Consider the following 22127-nt stretch of genomic DNA (forward strand, 5'->3'; position numbering starts at 1 on the left):
AATGTCATGAAATCATGCAAACATAATGCATAGAGATTTTTTAAATGTAAAGCCTCAGAAATTCACTTTAATAAAGAAGTCATCACTTTACATTTACACTTGCTTCATGTAAATTATATAAAAAACAAATTTAGAAATTGACTGATAGATACCTGAGTGATAAGCATGTAGTACATGAGTTACATTTTTGATTTTCAATTCACTAATAACCTGAGAATGCTGGTAATACTTGATGTGTGTGTTAAAAAGTAAAGTGAATATTACTCTGATAGGAAAGTGTTAGGGAATTCAACACTAGCTGCTATCCATTTTAATTAAAAACAGGGCCATTTCCTCCCATTTATTCTATTTGTTAAAATTTATCCTGATATTTAAATGTATAAAGCAAAAAGGAATTTATTACTTACATTCCTTGCTTCTCAGTTACACAAACTTCTTTCTTTTTTAATATATCATTCAAAGTATTTCCTAGACCAGTGATGGCAAACCTTTTGAGCTCGGCGTGTTAGCATTTTGAAAAACCCTAACTTAACTCTGGTGCCGTGTCACATATAGAAATTTTTTGATATTTGCAACCATAGTAAAACAAAGACTTATATTTTTGATATTTATTTTATATATTTAAATGCCATTTAACAAAGAAAAATCAACCAAAAAAATGAGTTTGCGTGTCACCTCTGACACACGTGTCATAAGTTCGCCATCACTGTCCTAGACTATGATCTCTAACTTAACGGCAAAATGAGGTCAAACATCCCAGCTCATTTTATGTGGGCTCAAATAAACTGTTTAAAGTATGTGCTCCTGAAACTATATTACATAAACACTTAATTCACTGCCGAACCGGTTTGGCTCAGTGGATAGAGAGTCGGCCTGAGGACTGAAAGGTCCCAGGTTCGATTCCGGTCAAGGGCATGTACCTTGGTTGCAGGCACATCCCCAGTGGGGAGGGAGCGTGCAGGAGGCAGCTGATCAATCTCTCTCATAGATGTTTCTAACTCTCTATCCCTCTCCCTTCTTCTCTGTGAAAAATCAATAAAATATATATAAAAAAAACACACAAAAAAACACTTAATTCACTAATGGAAATATATCCTCTATCTCATTTCTTTCCTTTGACATTGAAATTACAGAAGTATTCTACCACATTAAGATTCTCCCCATATGAGGCCTGATGGATTTATCTTAAATCTTTAAAATAACCCTATCAGTTTAGGCACTTTGATTATAAGCAACAACAAGTTGCTTGGTGTATATAAACAAGTTCAGAAGTATATGTGACTTCAGTTCTGAGCTGGAGACTCACAGTCATCAGGATTCCTAGTGTAATTTCCGTTCTCTCACTTTGATACTTTTTCATGTGCTGTTTTCATTCACATACTGGTTAACAAACATCATTGTGGCCTTCCTAGACCTTATGTCTGAGTGACTCATCTTCACCCCCCTCATCTGGAGAACCAGTGAATACCTTTTTTTACAGCTTCTATGGAAAAAAAGAAATGTCTTTCCAGATGAACCAGACACTGTCTCCTTCTGTCTCATTGGCTCAGATACAATCAAGAGCCCTTCTATCACTGGGATGGACTGATTGGTTGGAAGTAGTCTGATCTAGCCACACAACTAAAAGTAGAGCCCACTTTATCCAAGAACAGAAGACAGGCTCTCGAAAGAGATATGACAGCATCAGAACTGGTAAAAGGAGACTGGGAATGCAAACAATGAACATCTACTCACAGTAGGTATTATCAGCTCCACTTTAATAGATGAAAAAACTAAAATGTAGAGAGGTTAAGCTATGCTTGTACCAAGATACTAGAGCCAGTGAGTGACGTCATACTAGAAAAACACGTTGTCAGCATTAGAAGAGATCTTCAACTACAAGACCATATTCTTACAGCGGGGTTTAGAGAGATTAAAACTTACTTTGTCAGCTGGTATAACCTTGGTTCAGCACCAATACATCTATATCTATTAAAAAATTCACTTATAAGACAGCCTATGTTCTTACATATATTTTACGTTACTGCAAACTTATTTACTATTAGAGAGTAGTAATAGTGGGCAAAATAAGGTATTTATTCCAACTATACAAAAGCAGTGCAATAGTCACCATTGGATTATTGGTGATTGACCAGATACAATATCTGACTGAATTCAATGTACACAGAATATACCATTTGTTTTCGGGAACTTAACTTTGATAATATAGTACAATAATGTACTTCCACATAATACCTGGCCTCTCTTGAATGCTGGTTCTGCCATGAATTTGCAAAAAGGTCCTTTATCAGACATTATTACAGTTTATTTATTGGCAAAGTTTGGGCTGGGTAATCTTGTATGACCCCCTTATTACTCAAAAAACCTCTGTGAAAAACAGTATGGAGGTTCCTCAAAAAAATAAAAAAATAGAACTGATTTATGACCCAGTGATTCCACTTCTGGGCATATATCGAAGAAATAAAAACACTAATTTGAAAGACTATATGCACCCCCAAATTCATTGCAGCATTATTTAAAATAGCTAAACTGTGGGAGCAACCCAAGGGCCCATACAAACAAGTGGATAAAAAAACAGTGGTACATTGTACATTGGAATATTACTTGACCCTAAAAAATGAAATCTTACCATTTGGAATAGCATGATGGACTTAGAGTGAAATAAGTCAGTCAAAAAAAGACAAATACTATATTATTTTACTCAAATGAGTGGCAGATTGACTAATGTGAAGGTCTGACGTTATGACAGTTGAAAAGAATGGTTCAATGCCTTCTCTGATATGTTTCCCTAGTCTTGCTAAATTTCCAACAAACTTTAAAAAGGTTTTTTTTAAAGCTTGATTCCATTGAAAGTTTCTATCCATCAGGAAAGAGCAGCCAAGAAAGAAACTCTGTTGCAAAAAATACTTTTTGGTGGCCTATATGGGAATACTACCAAAAGGTAATGAAGACGAGACCCTTCTGGAAAAGAAAGATAGGATCAAAATTCTGCAAGAGCATAGGGTGCTAAGTCCATTACCTCATTCTATGTGCTACCATTAATATAAAGTCAATCAATGCATTTTGGTCAATAACCCTCTTAACTATTAACAGGGAAAAAAATGAGAGTTTCTAAATGAAACATCTTGAGCTAGATAAGATGCTCATTATAATGAGGAGCAATTTCATTTCAGCAAGGAGAAATGCAGTAGGGTTTTTGCTTTTTGTTTTTTAATTATAGCTCTCTTTTCACGCTCATATTCAACCTGATTATAAAGGATGTGATTATTGCCTATTTTCTGTAAAATTATTTAATAATTTCTGCATTTTGCCCACCACTTTCCACTAAAAGGCAGAGATAAAGAATAAAAATTTCAAAAAGCAAGCAAAAGTTTTCTTCTGTTTTAAATGTTGTCAGTTTTCTACAGTACACATTGCAGGGACACGTTGGGGAACTCCTGTTTAAACTCAGTGAGGTCTCAGGGGTGGTTGATAAACTATAATTCCCAGCAAAGAAAAGACTGTTATAAGGGCTTAAGACCCACATGCAAATGTTTTCTATATATATAAAAGCCTAAGAGACCGAACGACCTAACAACTGAACAACTAGTCGAACAACTAGTCAACCAGTCACTATGATGCGCACTGACCACTAGGGGGTAGATGCTCAACGCAGGAGCTGCCCCCTGGTGGTCAGTGCGCTCCCACAGTGAGAGTGCTGCTCAACTGACCACTGGGTGCCAGACTCTGGGTTCACGGTTGGCAAGCGCAGCTGTGGTGGGACAAGCTTCTCCCGCCTCCACTGCAGCGCTACCAAGTGGATGCAGCAGTGGCAGTCGCAGAGGAGCCAGGATGAGCGGGAGCGGCGTGGTTCCCGGCCTGGGTTCGGGCTTCTCCCCAGCCGCCTGCTACTTCGAGCACTACTACATCCCTCGGGGAATGTCGGATTGCAGGTTTCGGCCTGATCCCCAAAACCAGCAGTCCAACACCCCCCGTGGGGAGGGGTCCCAGATTGCGAGATGGCACAGGCCAGGTTGAGGGACCCCACCAGGCCTCTAGGTTTAAAATAAAGCCACAAGCCCTAGCCACTTTTGCTCAGTGGATACAGCGTCTGCCTATGGACTAAAGGGTCCCAGGTTCGGTTCCAGTTAAGGGTACCTATGTCGGTGCATAGAGGAGGCAACCAATTGGTGTGTCTCTCTCATCACTGATGTTTTTATCTCTTCCCCTCTGAAATCAATTAAAATATTTTTAAAGATATAAAAATAGCCCTAGCCAGTTTGGCTCAGTGGATAGGGCGTGAGCCTGTGGACTGAAGGATCCCGGGTTCAATTCCCGGTGAAGGGCACATGCCCAGGTTTTGAGCTCGATCCCCAGTAGGGGGTATGCAGGAGGCAGCCGATTAATGATTCTCTCTCATGATTGATATTTCTCTCTCTCTCTCTTCCTTCCTCTCTGAAATTAATATATATATATATATGTATAGCCACAGCATATTGAAAAAGGGTATTGCAGGCCACCTGTCCCCAACTAAAGAATAATTCTAATCAATTTCAAGATAGAGGATGAAAGAGGGAGGAAAAGAAAAGTAAAGCAGCAATGGCTTCTGTTCCTATAATAAGGAGCCTAATTTCATGCTATTATCTGCTTGATGATTTAAGCAGAAGAAAGCGACACTGATCTGAAAATGTGAGAATGAGGCAGAACAGGAGAGTATTTGTAAGAGGAATAATTGCAGGCACCCATGGGGCTTCACATAAAACTCATTGGCACAAAGACAGGGCTCTCTTATGAATGATGGATAAATGTAATTCCTAGCTACCAGTGTATTTCTTTTTATACTAACAAGACAGAAGAATGGAATCCAGGCTAAAATTGCTTTAGATTAGAGCAGTTTCTAAATGAATTGTGTTTCTACATGATTAGCCAGTGACTGTATGGGCAGTTCATTCAGGTCACTGATGCAGATACTCTGATCTGTCATTCCTGCCGATATTCAAAGTTATTAAACAATACTGCCCCATGAAACCAAGAAAAAAAAAATGTGCTGTGAGTTTTAATAAGTACATGAAAACCTTCAATTAAATTTTACATGAGAGAAAACATATATGGGCTTTAATCTTTTCAGCAAAATCTCCCTGGAAAGGAGAGACGAGGGTAAAATTTAAAAGAAGAAAGATAAAAGCTGATTAAAAATATATGAGCGCCATCTGGCGTCAGAAATAAAAATAATTGCAGACCAGCAGTCAAAAGAAGTCCCTGTTGGGGACTCATGGCTGTGTAATGAGGTTATGGTATGCTCAAACAGTCAGTCTTGAGATGGAATTCACTTCAGGTGCAATACCCAGATGTGATTATTTACCAGTTGGCTTAGAACTCAATAAACCTAGGGAAGTGAGGTGGTTGAAGTGGTTAGTTGGCCATTATTCATACGTTCAAATGTTCCAGGCAAAATTTGTTTTAACTCAAGAATGCCTAGAATTGATGCAGTTTTCTACTCTAATATACTTAAGCAAACCTTCCCAGAGACAGGAAAATTATATCTACACTTTCAGAAGCAAATCCTCTTTAGAAACATAGAAGCAGATGGGTAGCATATTTTGAAGGAAGAAACGTTGAGGTTCATGATGATAATGTGCTAAAATAAATTTAGCAATATATATTTTTTTTTTAAAAAAAAAGAAGTCTACGTAGTGGTATTTGACTGTCTTGGAAACGTATGCACATATGTCTATTAATAGAACTTGAAAAATACACCACACTCCATCTCGTTCTGTAACTACTTTTTACTACATGTATACATTAAATGTAATAACACACCCTGTTGCCTTATATTCTGGCATATTCTTAGCTAGAGGTTTTTGACAGTTTCAAAGACCAACACAATATTTCACAAATGAGAATATTTGCTACTCAAAAACTGTCAGCCCCCTGACATCAAGCAATTTTCAGGCACGCTCTCTGCGGTTTAGTTGTATTAGTGAATCCTAAATAATGAGTGTTTCTTTCTTTGAATAATGCATCCTGTAAGATTTTAGCTATGCTCTTTTAATACAGATCACTAAGCAACATGCAGTACAGAACACAGCCATAAAGAACATGAAAATATAAGTTATACATCTCATCATATAGAATAAGAAATTTGAATAGGATCTGTCTCTTTAGTTATTAAAAGACAAAACTATTTAAATAATTAAAAACAGGGTCATTGGAATAGCATATCTTTTAATATCTCGTAGCAGATAACTGAGACTATTGCTTCAAGACTATTTCACAAGATTACAACTACGAGTTGGCACCTAATTTTCAAGCAATGGTGTGAAGTTTATGTGCTTTCCACCTGCAGCCCCAAGCAATTATCACTTCCAGGAAAGAACTGAACCAAGGGACCCTAGGGGAGTTGACCACACAGGTCTTCCTGGGTCCAACAAGAGAACTGAGAGATGTGGCAGAGGAAAGAACTGACTGTTAGGACAGGGATGTCTTAGCACCAGGCAACCTGCTCTGACCACAGGGCTAAGCCTGGCTTGGAGCAGTTAGGAGCAGAAGGGGACGTCAATATAATGCCAGCATCCAAAGAGGTTCCAGAGAAATGACACTCTTCATAATAAGTTATGCAGTAATAAAGTTTCTCATAGGGAACTTAACCGTTGACAAAACAAGATCAGTAATTCAATACCATATTTTTCCCCTGGAATCTAAGAATAATTATGTTAGAAATACTGCAGTAAATGTCTACTGCCTTCTAGGAACTGCTCAGGAATGAAAAAGTTATGTTGCTTGCATAAAATAAAAACTCACTTAATTCAAGACTAATTCTCTCATAGCAATAAATATAGAAGTAGGGGAAATATAAATATCTTCTTGGAGCACATCAATTTTCAATACAGAAGGTGTGTTTTTTTGCTTTTAAACATGTATTCACTACTTAATCTGGTATGAAAATGATTCCTTTTCATTTTTTTCAAACATCAAGAATTATGTTTGAAAGGCAAAAACCAAGATGGCTTAGAGGCATATTAGGGCAGTATCAATTTAGCAGTCATATCACTTTTTCTTCAAATGTCTCCATAACTTCCTCTTGTTATAGACAAATTTTTGCCAATTTAAAGGTGCATATCTTATGCCTTTAACAATATTGTAGCATCACCTCTAACACTTAGGAATCCTATCCCCTAAATTAACATTTTGACTTTGTGGCAGCTTGGCATTTTCTTGCTATTTTTTTCTTTAATTTCTGATAAACCCTTTGAGTGCCAACCAATATCCTAGGAACTATGCTAAAATTGCCAATGCATTTTTGCAGATTTTACAGCAGTTTAGGAAAAAAATTATGAATCGCAAGTAAATGAAGTTACATATTCAAAAACTTAAGGAAACCTTTACTACATTGACATATTTAGCAATATCATCATCACTAATAAAAGCAGACTTAGAACTGGACGCCAGTTCGAAGCTTTGATAGCGCTCCCGGCACTTTTGGCGAAAGACAGGAGGAGCGCAACCTCGCCCCCCGGCACTCTAGGGGTTAAATCTATGTTAATTCCAAAGTTACTGATTTTAGTTGCTTTTGTCAGCCCTAAGAATATCTCATTAATTATGGACACCTGGAAGAAATTAAAATAAGGTTTTAATTTATAAGAGTAATTGAAATACATATATATTTAAGAAATACTATTGTGCATAACTGATAATAAGGTTTATGGGACACTAACAAAAACAATAGATATTTCTATTTACCAGTAAAAATTATATTACCATAAGGAATATTTGCAGCACTTCAAATTTTATGGGTGAAGTGAGAATATTAATGTATCCATATCCCACAATTTGCTCGCATTATCCAAATTAGATAAATGTGACCTACATAGCACTCAGTTTTATAAACATTAACTCAGTCAAATTGACAATAGCTCTATGAAGGAAAAGACATTATGCCCATTGATGGATGAAGAAACTAAGACTCAGACTTTAAATGAGATCTGCAAGTGGAAGCAGTTAGTAACTGACAGAGCTGTGATTAGAAGCGATTTTTCTCTGCTCATTCAACTACCCAACAGTGACTTTTAAAACCTGGCCATCACTATTGGTCCAGTTCATATGTTCCCACTGAGCTATGTACCACCAAAAAGACAGGACAGCCCTAACTGGTTTGGCTCAGTGGATAGAGCGTCGGCCTGCGGACTGAAGGGTCCCAGATTCGATTCCAGTCAGGGGCATGTACCTTGGTTGCTGGCACATCCCCAGTTGGGGGTGTGCAGGAGGCAGCTGATCGATGTTTCTCTCTCATCGATGTTTCTGACTCTCTATCGCTCCCCCTTCCTCTCTGTAAAAAATCAATAAAATACATTTTAAAAAATAAGACAGGACAGATATCAGAGAAGTTCTTTAAGAAGTTTATAATGCTCAAGAGATAAACACAAACAAACCTATACATAATATGTACTTCAGAATGTTGGTGTGTGGTGTTGGCTGCTAATATTAACATAGATGAATAGAAGGTAAACAGCGAACCCTCCCTGATGTCAGTCTAATGGGAAGGAATGAAAGCTAACATGAAGTTACAATGCACAGTAATGAGAAGAACTTGGATAAAGTTTCAGATAGGAGTCTTGCAAAAGAACAAAGGAGGCAGCTAATGTAGCCTGGGGTGTGGAAACAGCCCTCAGAATGAAATGCCTAAGAAAATTTTGAAGCTCAAGTAGGAATTATTCAGGTGAAGAGAATGGCAATGTTAAAGACTATGCAGACAGAAAATAGCCCCTGAGAAGTTCCAGCAGTGAGAGAGCTGGGGACAGCTGTTGGAAACACAGTTTAGTCAAGACAACTGATCTGTGTGTGTTAGCGTGACAAGAGTTGAAACAAGAGAGGAAAGCAGGGACAAATCAGAAAGGGCCTTTTATATTTAAGACGATTTGGAGGATGGGATATTTAAGCCAGGGATTGATGGTTCAATTTGACAATATTGGAACAGACTAGGGTCTTGGCTGAGAAGCAGAAAAAAGAGATACTGATTTTTTAAATTAGTCAGTGGGAAAAAAATAATGAGCCTTGAATGATGGATTAAGACAAGTAACTGCCCAATATATATGAAAACAGTGATATAAAATGATCCATTAATTTTAATTATTGAGTGTGACAACAATATATTTACTTGCTTTACTTTGTGTTCAAAATTTTCCACGTTAAAATAAAACAAATATCTAAATACCACCTAAAATAAACAAAATGAATTGGTAATATAGTATTCATTATATTGTGATAAAAAGTTATTACCGATAAATGAAAAGATGTGTTAGATGAGATTCATTAGATAATTTCTAAATCCCATTACAATTATAAATTTCTACATTATCTTTTTTAGTTCTATTAGAAAAAATCACAGACTCTCTTTAAATTGTTTTTTTTAATGATATAATTAACACAAAACATGTAGGAAGACAAGTGAAATCTTCATGTCTCAAATATAAACAAGATTTTATTTAGAAATGTAGTGAATAAAAGTAAAGAATTATGCATAAATCACTTTCATGCTTAATGAGTGCACAATGTCAGGGATATTGTTTTAAGAGAATGTACCGTGTTTCTTCTATTTTGATGTGTTTTATACTCATTCTAATGAAAACATTTATTTAGCATATCAACTCTCTCATTTTCCTACAGTTTTACTTTAGAAGTTATCCAAAACACCACCTGACATATAGGTAAATAACTGATATAATTTTTTGCACAAAGGAGTTAATGTTTATAATCTGGAAAGTAATATGTTTTCTACTACTAAACTATGTTTAAACCCTGACAATATACAAGGAACTGAAATTAAAAAGCTCATAGCAAGCACTAAAAAATTCTGTACTTCATACTTCATATTTGTGCTGAAAACACAAAGATGCATGAGGCATGATAACTGCATAGGCTGGGGGCAGGGAAGTCACCAATATGTAAATTCTCTACGTTGTGTAGAGGACAAGTAAACTTCGAGCTCATTGGATTCACATTAATAACAGAGCATCCATTTATGTTTGTTTAAACAAATACTTTTTTGTTTTTTTAAAAAAGGTATAAATGTATAGAAAAACAGATCTGGAGAAAAACAATGAAGCTACAGAATATTAAGAACCCTAAATCTTACAAGTCTTCTTAGGTTTACATAGCACAACTTATACCACTCTTTAATTCTGTGAGGCAATAGGGGGTCTAAGCAAGGTAATATTATATGTAAAAATATTTATATACATTTGGACATATAGTTAATAGATATACAACTATTGTGATAATATACATAACAATTATATACAAAATGATTCTCCAGGAGAACAGTAAATGAGACTGGTCCCACCCTAGGAGTGTTGAAGGCTTCTTTGTGATAAATCTTTTTTTAAAATATATGTTTTATTAATTTCAGAGAAGAAAGGAGAGGGAGAGATAAATAGGAAATCAATGATGAGAGAGAATCATTGATCAGCTACCTCCTGCACGCCCCACATTGGGGATTGAGACTGAAACCTGGGTATGTACCCTGACCTGGAATTGAACCATGACCTCCTGGTTCAACCATGCCAGCCGGGTCTTTGTGATAAATCTTAAAGGAAGAGTTTGACTTTGATGATAAAAGATGTAGGGTATTAAAGAGTTAAGAATTGTGTTATGATTGGTAGAAATATTTGCTACTTTTTACTATTAACATATATCTATCCAAGCTATATTAAAAGCTTCAACCAAATAACAAAAAGATGTAATCCTAAAAGATTCTTTCTCTTTGTTATGCTACATAAAATTCTATCCTACAACATGGCCCTAGCCACAGTTTAAACTATCAACACAGTTGTGTTATCAACTTAGACACACTCAATAAAGAACTGCTCATTGATATTGTAAAATGGTTGAATTTTCAGACTGTAGTTACTATATTCTATGATCTCTTTTGTTTAATAGTCAAATACAAGAGAAAAATATAAAGTGAAAAGTAAAACAAGTTATTTTATGCACTAGGTCAGTGCTGCTCAATATACGTATGAGGCACATACATGGTCTTACAAATTCTAGTACATACATTTAAAATGGTAAAAATAAACATTTTAATTTTAATTGTTATTAATTTATAATTAAAATAATTTAATAATATATTTAATCCAACCAAAATACTATCATTTCAACTTTTAATCAATATGAAATTATGATATAAAATCTTTTTTCTTATTATGTCTTCAAAATCTAGTATGTAATTTACAAATACAGCACATTTCCATTAGGACCAGCCATATTTCAAGTCCTCAATAGCCACAATGGACAGTAAATCTCTGCATTGCATTAGGTCAAAGTGATTTTCACCAGTGCTGCCTTGAGGTGCCTTGAGGTGAGTGTTGTGCATGCGGGCTGTGAAGTGTGCCATGACAGAGAGGCCCGTCACTACCCTACAGCTCACATCAGAAGCTGGCATCCAACTGTCTGCTTTGCTCTCAATGCACATTCAGTACAAAGACCTGAGTGGCACCAACATTACCAACGTGCTCTAGTTATTACAAAGCAGCATGGAATAGTGAAAAAAAATCAAAGTTTTTGATCAATAAATCTCTGTGGCATAAATGTTGAGTGAAAGGGCATGGGTTTAGGAATCAGAACTTGATACTACAACTAAAAGTTGTATGATTTTTATCAAATCATTTCTTGTCTTTTGGAGTTCACAGCTTTAAAATACCTACCTACTAAGGCAGTAATGCTGCTGTGAGAAATATATCTAATTTTCTAAACGTCTTTATGCTAACTTCTGCCCAAAATTAATGACTACTCAAAGACATTTATAAAATTCAAAATAAGCAGGTAATTTTTAAAGTTTGAAAAAATGTGGCAAAGGGAAATAAAATAAAGGCAAGGCTAGAATCAGAGCTCAATATGCTATTGTAGATTCTTTATAATTATACAAATCTTGCCCAAAAGATTCAATCTAGAGTTTTGTTTGTGTGTGTGTGTGTTTTTGACAGAGCAATGAAAAGAAATGTTTTTGATGAACAAAACGGGGTATCTAAAAGGGCTGGCTCAGGTCAGGCTGAGAACGAATCCCGGACACGCTGCTATATTGGTTTGCGTTATCCGGCTTATCTGCTCCTCAGTTTCCTCACTGCTCCTATGTGAAAATTTAATTGATATAAAAATATATTATTAAAAAATACAGATAACGTACGTGTAGCACCAAGAAACATGTCTAGCATATACGACATTTAAATGTTATTTAATAGACGTTTATATTTTAAAAACCTTAATCAAAGCTGTGTTCAACACATCTTTTAAAATATATTTTTATTAATTTCAGAGAGGGAGAGAGATCATTGATTGGCTGCCTCCTGCATGTCCCCACCGGGGATCCACCTGCAACCCTGGCTTGTGCCCTGACCGGAATCGAACTGTGACCTCTTGGTTCATAGGTCAACACTCAAACGCTGAGCTACACTGGCCTGGCAGGCACATTTTGATAAATACTGGGAAAGCATTGCAGAGTAGAGGACATACAAGAGGACTCTAACATAGACAAGTTAATGTTTCTGTGAAGAGGTCTGGATTGCCATCTGTGCTGATTCTGCTGATGATGCAGCCGTCATCCCTTTGTAAATGAGCACATGAAGACACATCTCAATCAGTAGCACCTAATGGGGCTCAAAGTGGAGTACTGAAATGGTGTTATCAATCTGAACACATTTTGTCCTTCCGGTAAGTGACCGTTGTAAAACAGTGCCATATTGTCAACGGTAATCATCATTCTTGTAGTCCTTTCTCTTTGTTATGCTACATAAAATTCTCTCCTACCATGTGGCCCCTATGCTGCAGTTTAACTATCAACACAGTTGTGTTATCAACTTAGACACACTCAATAAAGAACCGCTCATTGAATTGAATTTGCATACACAGATTGTCCAAGTCCATTATGACTTGCCACCTAAAGGAAAACATTTGTATTGACTGGCATATCTTTATATCAAAACTATTAGCAAAATCGATTTTTCTGGCCCTTCCAAATGATAAACTGCTCCTACATAAAAATGTAATTGAGGTATATTTAAGGACAATTCAGAAGTTCATGATATTGGACTCTAAAGCTTACATATAGTCTTGCTTGTCGCCTATAAATGCTTGCACATAAAAAGCATGTGATTAGCCCTAACCGGTTTGGCTCAGTGGATAGAGAGTCAGCCTGTGGACTGAAGGGTCCCAGGTTCAATTCTGATCAAGGGCATGTACCTTAGTTGTGGGCATATCCCCAGTAGGGAGTGTGCAGGAGGCAGCTGATTGATGTTTCCCTCCCATCGATGTTTCTAACTCTCTATCCCTCCCTCTTCCTCTCTGTAAAAAATCAATAAAATATATTATTTTAAAAAAGTATGTGATTAGAAACTGAGTGTGAAGTAATGTTTCTTACACCAATTCCCATTTATAAATAGAACTCGTAGAAAAAAAACAAAAAACCTTTGATGAAATTATGTGCTCTTTTCATTTTCCCAGCTCATTAAAAATCTCCACCTTTAGTATAATACCCCTCAAGGCTTCGCTGGGCTCTCACTGTGATTTGCAGACACATATGTACTGTGCTTGAACCCTTTGTATATATTCTCACAAAGTGAGGATGAAATGCTTTTCTCATAGAAAGGGAGAATGAGGCTGGTTGGTTTGTCTTCTCAAGAGTATTGGGGCTGTCCCTAACCAGAGAAATAGCTCCATGTTTTCCCCAATATTTTTTTCCTTTAGGAGAAAAACACATATAAATACCCTCTAATAATTTTTACTCTTCCTTCAATTTCAAGCTTGAAGTTTATATTCTCAAAATGTAGGCGATGTTTTTCACTTCAAAAATATTTAAGTCAATTCTGGTCTTATATTTGTTTTTTTTTTAATCACTGATTTTTCTGCAGTGCACTTTTAATATGCTAATGTGGACACACACAGAATCAGATGAGAGAGATGACTGCACACATTTTCTGGATGGGAATTTGGAAATATGGATCTGAAGTCTTTAAACCATCCATATCCCTGTCATTGATTCATCCCACTTTTGGTGCCCCAAAGCATTTTATACACGGCGATTTATGTGATAATACAACAAAATGTATCTCTAATTATCTGTGTATCTGGAAAGTACTCAAAGCATTGTTTGTAATTGCCCCAAGTGAGAAGTAAATATATATGCACAAGTAAGGATTAAGTAAACATAAATATGTACCTATATTAAAAATGTATAGCTCTTTAAAAACACTATAGAGGAATGCATATACATATCTAAATAATTTTATAAACTTTTACAAACACTCATTATAAAAATACAATCCCAAATTATATAAAAAGATAAAAATAAGACTACACAAGCTAAATTTAACTTATGCTATCGCTGATCAGTTAGTTACATATAATTTCAACTTCATTTCTGAATTTTGGTATTTTTCTGAATTTCCTATCACAAAGAGGATTTTCTCAGAGGCCATAAAAAAAAATTAACACTATCCAGGGGACAGAAATGCCCTAAAGAAACCTGTTTCATATTTTGTGGTAAGTGAAAGGGCGAGGGCTATGCCCTCCATCTTGCCTGTATCCTCCATGTTGGGGCCACGTGCGGCCTTCTTCCCGGAAGCCCAGGTCTCTGCTGGCCACGCCCGGGATTTTAAACTAACCAATGACAATCAAGGGAAGTGCGCGCCATAGATATGACCACATCCTGTGTAACAGGACCCGGCTTGCGCCTGGCCAATCGGCAGAGCACAGTCCTTTCTCCTCCCCTTACTCCGACCCCCCCTATATAACCGGTCTCTGGGCGGGGTTGGCTCTCTTGGCCACTTGGCTAGCCGATGTGTCGGTGGGTCTGGTGGATGGAGAGCTCAAGCTAGCTTGAAATACAGATTCTTATGCTTTTGCATCGGATTGGATGGCTCCCTGATGTGGTTTCTTGGGAATCTTGAAATCTGGGCATAACAGTAAGCACATTATATAAGCTTCTTGCATTTAGAGAAAAACTGAATATGTTCACAAAACTCAGGGATTTTATTTATTTCACTTGTACTGTGACCCTTTAACCTAGTTCAAATCCAGTAACTGGAGGCAAAGCCAGAAGGCATATTTGTCCTCGATAGTCTCAATGCCACCAGATGGGCTGAGGATCCCCCCCGACTCTCCTACCCATCCACGCATTTGTACGCTCAGCATTTCTCTTTGTCCTAGTTTCACTTCTATAGCTTCAAAATGATGCAACACAGCAATCTGGGACCCCCACCCGTCCTGGACCTTAGCAAAAAATAAATCACAACAGTTTTGCCCTCGGTTGAAAATCAATATTCCTTGTCCAAGTAATGAAATTAAGGTGTGATAGTAGGTAAGTCATTAGGTCTGTGTATGTCACTTCTGTGCCACCTAAATTATAATATTCATCATTCCTCTGTCCTTCATGGCTCTTATACGAGAGACTACAAACAATATTTAGGAGCCTCCCGGTAGCTTGGTGGATGCTGAGAACCACATTAAAGGACTCACAAGTTCTTAATGGTTAATATCATCAGGGGTGAGGGAGTATTTGGGAGACTTAATGCAGCAGAATAAAGACGGGCTGGCAGACGCTCCACCGTCTAAACGTTATAAGGCAGGAGAAAACCTAATTTCTTTACTCCCTTTAGAGACTGAATGAGCAAAGCAAAGCAAACTATAATTGTTTCTTCCTTAAAAAAAAGCTATCTTACTGTTTGCTCTTCTCCACAAATGCAAACTCCAAACATATAATTAACCTGTGGAGTTTTCTTCCAGTACATGAGGTTTAATTGCCACACACATTTAAGGTCGGTCTTGCCTTAAGCTGGTTTCTTTTATTTGAGACTGAAATGCTCAACTTGCATCTACATTTGAAATGAGGAAGAATGCAATGCAAAAAGCAACATCCTACCGTCTTGCTAAAACTTGGGATTCGGTGTCATGATTATGCTAGAACAAAAAAACAAGGATTGCAAATATTCTGAGTCAATTCTCAATTTTACCTTCTGTGAAAAGGAGTTTCATGAAGAAAACAAACTAAGCCACTTTTTCTGGTCCTAACCTAATTTTTAAAATTAGAGTGGACACCCTTTCCCACCAAACATTTTTAAAAGCTGTTAATAATTATCAACGCTGGCTGACTCAGCATGCCTGCTCTCTCTGTGGCATCTCACCTTCTGACATGATTGCTAATAAGCAATGAAAAGGCCAAAGTTAGGTGACAGGAAGTCAGAGGAGAATGTCATTTATTTTAAAAAGGGCATATGAAGAAGGAAAGTGACAATCGAAGAGAGCAGAAGGTTTTAATATAACACCTGGGTACTATGACAGGCACCTTTACATGAATTACTTCATGTAATTTTTATTATTATTATTATTATGAAAATGACAGTAACTACATACTAAATGTTTTTCATGCTAGAAACTGCACTGGGTGCTTTATATATTTGCAAATAGTGATCCTGTAACTATATTAAATAATGTATATATATAAATATATGTGTGCATGCAAAATACTTTACCTATATATTTGGGTATTATACATAAAGTGCCTTAAACCACATATCTATAATAATAAAAGCATAATATGCTAATTAGACCTGACGTCCTTCCAGACGACCTTCCGGACTAAGCTGGGGCTGCAAGGGAAGCCCGGGTCTCCGGTGCCAGAGGGAAGCCAGTGCAGTGGGAAGGAAGGCCTACTCTAGTTATATCATAAAGTCCTAAAACATCCTAAGATGACTTTTATTATCATAAATTTACTAATGAATCTCAAAGAAATTTTAAAAAGGAAGGTGTAAACAGCTATATCATATGACAGAGAAATAAAAAATGATAATATGGCATCCAAGCATTTCTCTCATGACTATTTGTCTACCTAGTATTAGTTTGTTTTAAACATCTTGGGGTGGGGGGAGGGGTGGAGAGAGAGAATGTGCATGCTTAAATTTTCAAGTCTCGCCCTGACCGGTTTGGCTCAATGGATAGAGCATCGGCCTGCGGACTGAAAGGTCCCAGGTTCAATTCCAGCCAAGGGCATGTACCTTGCTTGCGGGCACATCCCCAGTAGGAGGTGTGCAAGATGCAGCTGATGGATGTTTCTCTCTCATCGATGTTTCTAACTCTCTATCTCTCTCTCTTCATCTCTGTAAAAAATCAATAAAATATATTAAAAATAAGTAAATAAATTTTCAAGTCTTAGTCCCTAAATGTTTCCCATAACTATTTTTACAGTTTTCTGTGGGAAAATCATTTGAGAAGTCTCATTCTTTTGTTATACTACATAATTAAATCAATTTCCTCATTTAACTCTCCACTATGGGTCTTGTTCTATGCTGATATATATATATAAGTTTATGCATATGTGTACATAAAATATATATGTACATACATACATATGCAGTTGATTCTTGAACAACACTGGTTTGAACTGTGTCTGTCCACTTCTATGCAGATTTTTTTTAAAAAAAATATGTACAGTGGGACCTTGACTTAAGAGTTTAATTCATTCCGAGACCGAGCTCATTAAGGAGCTCGTTAAGGAGCTCGTTAACGAGCTCGTTAACTCAAATTACTCTATCAACTCAATGTAAAAAATCCGCCGAGAGACAGCTGGTATCTCAAAAAACTCGTTAGTCGGGACACTCGTAAGTCAAGGCCCCACTGTACAGTACTGAAAATGTATGTTTTCTTCCTTCTGATTTTCTTAACACTTTCTTTTCTCTATCTTACTTTTGTGTAAGAATAGGGTTTAATACATATACAAAATATGCATTAATTGTTTATGTTATCAGACTTCCAGTCAATAGTAAGCTATTAGTCATTAAGTTTTTTGGGGGTCAAAGTTATATTCATTGTTTTTGTTGTTGTTTGGTTATAAGAGTTCTTTATATATTATGTGTATTAACACTTTGTCGGAGCAGTTTCTTGCAAATATCTTCTCCCATTTGGTTGGTTGTCTTTTTGTTTTGCTATGCAGAAGCTTTTTTAGTTTGATATAGCAGCTTCCATTTATTTTTGCTTATACTTCCTTTGCCTTTGGGGTCAAATTCAAAAAATCCTCTCTAAGACCAAGGTCCATAAGTTTAGTAACTATGCTTTCTTCTAGGTAATTCATTGTTTCAGTTTTTATATTTAGATCTTTGATCCATTTTGAGTTAATTTTTGTATACAGGGACAAACAGCAAAATAGTTTCATTCTTTTGCCTTGGCTTTCCAATTTTCCCAGCACCATTTACTGAACAGGCTTTCTTTTCTCCATTATATGTTTTTGGTCCATTTATCAAAAATTATTTGCCGATATACATGTGAATTTATTTCATTCATATGTGGGATATAGAACTTAAAGCAAAAAAATGAACAAAAGGACAAAAAAAAAAAAAAACAAACTCAGACACAGACTACAGTATGTGGTTACTGGAGTGAATGGGGGATAGGGAGCAGTGAAGGGTAGAAGGGGTTGAGTGTACGGGGATGGAAGGAGATTTGACTTTGGGTGTTGGGCAGCACAATGCCATATACAGATGATGTATAACAGAATTGTACACTTGAAACCTATACAATTTTATTAACCAATGTCATCCCAATAAGTTTAATAAAAATAAAATTTTAAAATATACACAGATTTTCAACTGCATGGAGGGTCAGCACCCCTAACCTCCATGTTGTTCAAGGGTTAACAGTGTACACACCATATACTAGTATGTATATACTTATATGTAGATCCATTAAGGCTATTGAAAGCAAACATATCAATCCCCCTTCACAAGCATAAACTTCACATTTTTTTCACACTGCAGCTTCAATAATATGTTTGCTTAACTTGCTTCTCATATTAGATAAAAGCTGTTTTATCAGCAGCCTGTCAACCAGAAATCTCTATTTATGGCTACTCTTGCTCATTTGCAGCACTCAGTCACTCTCCAAGTTATGAAATGTGCATATCCTATGTATACAAATAACCATTTGTATAGATCTTGATTCTCTTCCCACTCATCTGAGACTGCTCCATCACAGCCACAGCTCAAACTGTCCCAACGTGGAAACCACCCCCAGGGAATTCACTACCTTGAACTGCTACATCGATTTGAGAAATGTCAATATCCATTGGGCAGAGGTAGTATGTCAGGCTCTGTGTTTGGTAGACTGCATACATGACTGCTTTCAAAACCCACAGGAACATCTGAGGTAGAGCTTTTCCAGCTCCATTTGTCAGTGAAGAGAAACAGGAATCAGAGAGGTAATACAAACTGTACAAAGTCACATATTTCTAAGGGTGAACCTGGAATGTTAGTGAGGTTATGCCTGGTGAGTGTTCCATTTTTTATTTATTAGGCTCTACAAATTGTAAAGCCCTAATACAAGACATGAAAAAAATATACCAGGCCCGGCCACCGTGGCTCAGTGGTTAAGCATCGACCTATGAACTAGGAGGTCAGGGTTTGATTCCCAGTCAGGGCACATGCCCGGGTTGAAGGCTCAGTCCATGCAGGAGGCAGCCAATTGGTGGCTCTCTCTCATTGTTGATGTTTCTATCTCTCTCCCCCTCTCCCTTTCTCTCTGAAATCAATAAAAATATATTTAAAAAATATATATACCAGGTCCTCTGATTAATGCTGTGTTTTTAAAAATGCTACTTGTTATTTTAATGAATTGGGTTATTGTAATAAGATACCTGTAAATGTAAATGGTCTAATTCCCTGAAAAGAATTCAAAATCATTTTCACTAAATAGAGCTTTCTATAGTGATTCTACCTTTTTTTTTTCCTTTCTTTTCTTTCCAAGAATATGTAAAAGGCCACTTGGAACTCCTTTAATTTGTCTACCTTATACATGTTTATTTCAATTCAAGTGCACATGCATTTTAATTGCTTATAATTTCATGTCTCAAAGTAAATTGAGTTCTATTAAAAAAACAACCCTTCTTCAATGATCCCAGTTAGCTCTACTCTGTCCTCACTAAAATCACAATATCCTACTCTGCTTATTGGCCTTGCTTACATATTTGTAATTAATGTGTAAGAAAAAAATATTTAAATAGGTTCTCAAATGAAGGTGAAGCATATGACATTTTTTAAACACATTCAAAAGTGTATTTTTGCCAGAGATATAAATAAAGTAAACAAATACGCATTATTTATATATAGGGCTTTGAGGTATTTTCCATCAAATAGATGAATGCCATAATTTAATCATTAAAATTTTTCTTTCACAAAAAACATTTACAAGTAGCACCCAGCAATTCTAAAGATTCAAAGGTAGAATTAGAGAAAAATCTATAGAAGTGGGCAGTGAATCATAAAAAAAGAAAAGAACAACAACAAAAAACCCACAAACAAACAAAAAACACAAAAAGATGAGGGTTGTTTTAGTAGCAAACAGAGTTTTTGCTCATTTCTTCAAACTGTCAAATTTGAGCTTGGATTTCAGGGAAAGTGGATGGAGAAAAAGAATCTCCTCCATGTTTTGGAGACTCACTTTACCTAGTAGACCTTTTCTATTTGGAGTTTATTTCTCTTAAGAGGGCGGGGGCTCCCTTTGGACCTTTGGCTGCTACAATGAAACCGGCATGGTGCCTAGCTGTGTGAGGCTTACCTTCCAGTGAGGGACACAGACAGATAGACACTTATAATCCACCATGATGAGTGCTTTATTAAAAATAAAAATAAAACCCACACAAAGATAGTTCGTGAAATTTTGGAGACTCAATAAAGTCTTCCTGAAAATATGGCTTCTGGACAGACAGCTAAGTTATCAGTGAGGATTACCTAGGTGACTAAGTGATGAAAGAGTAAAGTATAGGAATCTTCCAGAATGAGGCCATCAGAAAGTAAAGGCCTGCAGAAAGAAAATGCATGATGTGTCCAGGAAACTGAATGGATCACTATGCACAGTGTGTTCTTTAAGGTAGTTTTTGTTTTGCTTACTTTTATTGGATAAGCTTTTAAGCTGCGGTTCTCTTTGTTTAAAGGCACGCTCTCATGGAAACCCAGTGAGTACTCTCTTCTCCTCTTAGCCCACATATGTAGCTACTCTGATTGGACCTCAGGGTGTGAAACAGTCCTAAAATGAGTGAGGTTCTGCTTAATCGCTCCTGCACCCTTAATACAAACTCACAACATATGCAAACACACACACACGCACACTCAGTAGTCCCTGAAAGTGCTTTGTAGAAGCCTAACATTCCTTAGGACATGGTTTTGGGACCATTGAGCTAGACACTAGAGATGACGGAAAGGATGAAAAGAAAGAGAGATAAAGTGGTAAATAGACCATGAAGGACTTTGTCAACTATCTTTGAAGTTCATATGTGAGTTCATCTTTGAAGTGACATATGAGTTTAAAACTCATATTGAATGTAATAAAGAGATAATAATGACTTTGGTGGGGGTGTGAGGATTGATCACATTACATTTTTAAAAGATTACTTTCACCCTAGTGGCAGGAAGCCAATTAGGAGGCCCCTGAGACAACCAGGTGAGAAATGACTGGCCTGAACTAAGGTCATGACAATGACTATGAATGAAAAGAACTACAAAGGCTTCAGAGACATTTAGGAGGAAAACTGTCACATGTAGTGACAGCTAGAAGGGAGTGGTTGCTACGAACTGAATGTTAATACCCACTCCCCAGATTCATGTGTTAAAATTCTAATCACCGATGTGATGGTATTAGAAGGTGGGGGTAAAGGTGAGGAAGTCATGAGGGGGGAGCCTTCTGGAATGGAAATAGTGCTCTTACATGAAGAAGCCCCAGGGAGCTCTCAATGCCCTCTGCCATGTGAGAATCCAAGCAAAAGACAGCCACCTGCAACCAGAAAGCTGGCCCTCCCCAGAACCTGACCACACTGGCACCCTGCTCTCAGACTTCCCACTGCCGGAACTGTGACAAATGTCTATTGTTTAAAAGCCGCTCAGCCTAAGGTACGTTGGCATAGCAGCCCATACTAACCAAGAGAGCAGTCAAAGAAGACCTACTGCCAGGAGTTCTTAACTATTGACTGCTCTCTTTGAGGAAGGGAAGGGAGGAGAAAAAGTAGTTCCTATTTGTATAAGCCACTGTACTTGGATATTCTGTTACTTAGAGCCAATGTGTCACAAGTGACGCATTTAACCCTTACTGGCAGGTAGAAGATCTATTTGGAAGGACAA

Source organism: Myotis yumanensis, unplaced genomic scaffold (assembly GCF_028538775.1).
Source record: "Myotis yumanensis isolate MYYU_CA2020_CCGP unplaced genomic scaffold, mMyoYum1.0.hap1 SCAF_12, whole genome shotgun sequence".
Classification (NCBI taxonomy): domain Eukaryota; kingdom Metazoa; phylum Chordata; class Mammalia; order Chiroptera; family Vespertilionidae; genus Myotis; species Myotis yumanensis.